Source organism: Ambystoma mexicanum, chromosome 1q, assembly GCF_040938575.1.
Source record: "Ambystoma mexicanum isolate Mex_15411 chromosome 1q, UKY_AmexF1_1, whole genome shotgun sequence".
Lineage (NCBI taxonomy): Eukaryota > Metazoa > Chordata > Amphibia > Caudata > Ambystomatidae > Ambystoma > Ambystoma mexicanum.
The window spans coordinates 1,434,969,844-1,434,975,177 of NC_090922.1; positions in this window are offsets into that span (position 1 = coordinate 1,434,969,844).

Sequence of the window (5,334 nt, forward strand, 5' to 3'; positions counted from 1 at the left end):
GCTAAAAACCGAAAATGCCTTTCAAAATGCAGCTTTTGCAACCTTCAAAGTGCTGTTTGGCGCTAGATCCATTCATTTTTCAGTGAATCATTGAGGGTAAAAGAATTACAGATCCTCCAGAGGGCTCAGAGAAACTGGGCCTCATTTACTGACACAAGTTAAGAAATGTATCTCATGAAAAGGCAGCCCAGCAACATTTCTTTCAGTTCCACGGGAAAAATGCAGCTAAAAATGGCAAAACATGTAACAATTTCAGCTGTGCAGCGAAAACTCCAAGCAAAGGCTGGATACTTCCAGACTGTAAACAAATCTCAGCACTTCAAAGAAGAACTGGTGCTGAATAAAATGTGTGTGCTGCAGATGAAACTCTGATTAAAGGATTCAGTTTAAATGTGCTTTTTCCACGAAGAAGTGCAAAATCGCCTGTTCAAAAGCATGTTTTTGTAAAAGGCCTAATTCTTTAAATTTCAAAATTCCCTATAAACTGTGTTCATTTTGATGCGTTTTAAATGAAAGATTTAGGTGAATCTTAAAGTAACCCAGTTTGGAGTTAATTAAATATTTAATTCTGACGTGACAGTGCCCAGCCTGGGAAAGATTGATACTTCAGGTTGACACTCCACTGCTAGCAGGAAGGCTTAATTGATGCTGGAGGTTTTTGCATACTTAAAACAAAGAACTCATTAGATATTCGTCTGGGGCCCAACCAAGGACAATGGTAGGCTGAGCACTGATCCCTTCAGGAGAGGGGCAGGACACTTCCCTCCGGACCCCCACCCTGATCAAAGGAATTTGACAGCTGTTGCCAGTTGAAAGGAGAAAAAAGAAAAAGAAAACTGCTACAAGACATTGGTTGTTTAAAAGGCCTATTTGTGATTAAGTTTTGAAAGCCTGTAACTTTGCAACATGAAGGAGGACACATCTACAAATTGGTAGTTGTAAATATAATGTTATGCTCTTTCTGTGAACCGTGTACTACATAAGGAACAAAAGTTACACAAAAAGAATAATTGTGACAAAACTTTTGATGCTGCAAATATAATATTGTATTCCCATGTTCTACAGGTGATTTCCCAGATATGTACTGAATTAGGAATTGTTAGGCCAAACCGTTATGATTAAAATTGACAAAATTCCACAGAACGACAAAGCCAGCTCTCACTGAGATGGGAGTTCGATGTAAGGATAACTCACAAAATATGTAATGTATGTGTCCGATTTTTATTAGAGGGCATAATTATAGAAATTGTGGGAAAGTTCAATTGTGGTTCAAATCAATGTTGGAGTTCCAAATCACATAAAATATGGAAGCTCTTTCTGACTTCCAACCAGAAAAAGGCAAGTGCCTTTGACCTATCACAGCCGTGTGAATGTGGTTTGGAATTCAGCCCCTACCATAAACTTTGTGATGTCACTTGGCATGATAAATATAGGAACTTCACCACACACAGACACATGGATTCCTGACTTCATCCTGATTTCCGCGTGAAACCCTGTTCCAGAAGTCTTCATCTTGTCCTGTTCCAGATTTCTTTACCAATCCAAGGCCTTAGCATCTGCTGACACAAGTTAAGCTAGGCCCTTTCAGCTAGGCCCAAATCGTGAACCATCCAAAACTTTTGGGAAATAATTATGATCCAGTTTGCCTTGCTACCATGCATGCTTGCCTGCTGAAACTTGCCGGCAAAATACCGCTAACCTACAGTGTCCAGTGACCAGAAGGGCCAATCCAATCCAATCCAGCCTGAGGTGCAGTCCAATTGACCAGAACCACCCAGCTGATCCAATTCCGCCAGAGGTGCCCTGCTGCCTGTAGACTGATCTGTGATGACCAGAACCTGATGGTCCAATTTTAATTTACAGTGGACTGTAAGTATCAATAGGAATCCTAGTAACTCATAGTATATTTGCCTTGTCCTATCCCAATCTATACCCCTCCTCTGTTTAACTTAAGAACTTCTAATAGTGTCAGAACCATTCTTGGAACCCAGTTTGTAATACATAGTGTTAGCGCAGATTTTTCTTATTTGTTTTACAAGACCATAAGCCATTAGTGATTTGGATTAAATAAAGTAATTCCAATAACGAAAAACTGAATATCTGCCACGTGAAGGGTTACAATCAGCCTTGCGTAACTGTGGAGATTCACATGTGGCATTCTCTTTTCCTTAGTCATTAATATAGTTTCAATAAAACCAATCTGTCAGTTTAATACTGAATTTCTGCTTTTCTCTGTTCTATTCTTTCAAAAACGCCTCTCATTACAACGTACATAACTTCTTCAATTATATAGATAGAGACTTAATTTCAACTCTCAGTTAAACCTAAGACCTGTAGCTACATCCACAACCAAATACAAAGCATTGTGAAACAGTGTATTTGACCAATTTTTATTCAAAATCGCATATTGAAATTTATGCGCGAATTCGCATTTTTGCAAAAGTTTTACACGTGTCTTTTCCCATTCAAAGTGTTTCTCAACTTCTATTCTGATCTAAAGTGGGTACTGTTACTCACCTTGTAGCTCATGTTAGTTAGAATCTGTTTAGTGTTGCTCCCATAGTAATTTTTATAAATTGATGGATTTCTGCACATTTTTTATCGTTTCACAAAAAAGCCATTTTCAACTGTCAATTTAAAAAGTGGAAAGTTCCAAAAAATGTTTTTTCGCTCTTGTTTGGGGAGGGAAGATTGCATTCAAACCCTATACACTGCTCTTTACTCCTGAATACCTGCTGCTTACTTACATCTGTGTAGAATTCCTCATGTGTGAACTAAGAACTTTGCAGGGGGAAATCTTAACCTAAACGCTATTTTTCACAAACCAAAACTGTTCTTTCCCCTGTGTTTTATCTTCTGTATTGCTATAAGTGAATCCAATTGCCTTACTTACTTTCTGAATTGTTTTATCACCACATTGGTGATTGCTGTCCCATATATTCAAACTTGTGTGATTTGAATTTTAAATAAATAAATAAATATTTACCTTTACCAACCAGCCTGATTCCTGGTCCACTGTGTCCTGGGGGATATTTTGAGAAGGGTGTGACATGAGGGGTAACCTATAGAGATAATAAATATGTTTTTCATCTGTGCATTACATGCTAGGCGAGACCCGGGTATATTGCCTGATTGAAATCCTTAATACTAAAAAAATTGGATTATTCACGAAGTTTAGAAGGGGAATACAGGCGGTGTATACATCACCCAAAGCATCAATATTTGTAAATGGTGAATATTCCAGATGGTTCAAACTAGGACAAGGTACTAGGCAGGGATGCCCTCTCTCTGCTATTCTGTTTGCTCTCTCTTTGGATCTCTTGGCCCAAAAAGTGAGAGAAGATCATCAGGTAGAAGGCTTACTGTTGGGTGAGGTTGAGTATAAGGTGGCACTGTATGCCGATGACGTACTCCTCCATGTGGCCAATCCGACAACATCAATCCCCACAGCCCTTCACCTCATTGAGGACTATTGCAAACTCTCTGGCTTTAAGGTAAATAAGTCCAAGTCCATTTTGTTCCCTTTGCAAGATACCATACAGATGAATGAAGTAACATTTTTCCACTGGGTCTTATGATTGAACAGTGTAAATTGAAATATTTGGGCATACATATCACAAGAGAATTAGATGAACTATATGATGCCAACTTCCCCCCCCTCTTCTCCAGAGATTCCATGCAGACCTTACCAAGTGGGATAAATTTACGATATCCTGGTTAGGACGACCCAATGCAATCAAAGTAGTTTGTCTTCCCCAGTTCCTGTATCCCTTCCAAATGCGTCCTATCAAGATGCCAGGAAGCTTCTTCAATGAAGCCAAGAGACCTATTGTTAGATTCCTTTGGCAGGGGAAGAAGGCTAGGATTGCATATGACACCCTAACATTGCCTAAGGATAAGGGAGGGGTAGGTCTCCCAGACCTTAGAAAATACTATGAAGCGGCCCAACTGCGAGTTCTAATCCCCCACCTATGCAATCGTAAGGAGCCCTAATGGTTCGCCATGGACAACCACTATTTATCTTCAGCGACGGTTTCAGCAACAGTTTCAGAATGGTTGTGGGTCCCAAGGAATAAACTTTTAAATAGATAGAAAAAAAATTGAATATTGGGAACCATTTGGGAGATTTGGAGGGAGCGTAGAAGGATGCGGAAAGTCTCCACATGGCCTTCAACACTGAGCCATCATGGTCCCCGGGTATTAGAGAATATATCCCCAATGCAGAGAGATTTCAATCATGTTATGAGGCGGGAATGGAGAGGGTGGGCCAACTACTGAAAAATTACTCCTTTATCACACTCCTGGAATTGGCAGAGGCTCTGGGAATAGGCACTTTAGCTACCTTTCAATTTTTGCAAATTAAGGGCATCTTGACGAGACCAAAGTGGAAAGATACGCTGAAGAGACACCTTACCCCTTTCGAAATGTTTTTGAATTCTGGAACAGAGAAGAAAGGATTGATATCCGCCATTTATAAAGAAATGGTAGAAGCAGGGAAAGGGACCACTGACCCACTAAGGGGTAGATGGGAGAGAGAGCTTGGTGAATACATTGAACCAGGCATGTGGAGGAGAATATACATAGAGGCCTCGCAAACATCCATATCGACTCAATATAAACATGAGGCTATCAAATTATTACACCGGTACGATCCCCATAGGCTCTCCAACATGTTCCAGTCAACTAGCCCACAATGCTGGGGTGAATGTGGAGGGATTGCAGATTATTGGCATATGTGGTGGGGATGACCCCAGATTAGGGTCTACCGAGACGAGGTCCTGGGGTGGATTAGAAACCTCAATGGTGTCCACAGAATTGCGGACCCCTATCTCATTTTGTTTGGTTTTGAGAAATGCGAGGACGAATGGAGAAGCATCAAAGGCCTGGTTGCACAGTTATTGTTGGCTGCACATGCACTGTTGGTGATGAAGTGGAAATCTAAAACGGTCCCAAGTATGAGTGAATAGGTTCATGTGGCCTCAAATATATGCCTTGTGGAAAAAATAACGTTGTCCCTACATGGGAGATCTATGCAATGTGATGTGCTATGGATGGATTTTATGGGAAAATATATGCCAGGTGTATTAAATTAATAAGTGGAAGTGATGACAGGAGACTACCCCACCTCTTGGGGGGTCATAAACCAATCCGTACACTGTATGATGTTGTACAAAATGAAGCTGGAAAGAATACAAAGGAAAGTAAAAAAGAGAATTCCCTATTAAGGGAGTCCGATAAGGTTCAAACTGTGACTACTTCAAGCCCAACACACACATGTCTTTTATGAAGATTGCTCTATTCTTGGGGGGTGGAGAGTGGGAAATGGGAAAAGTC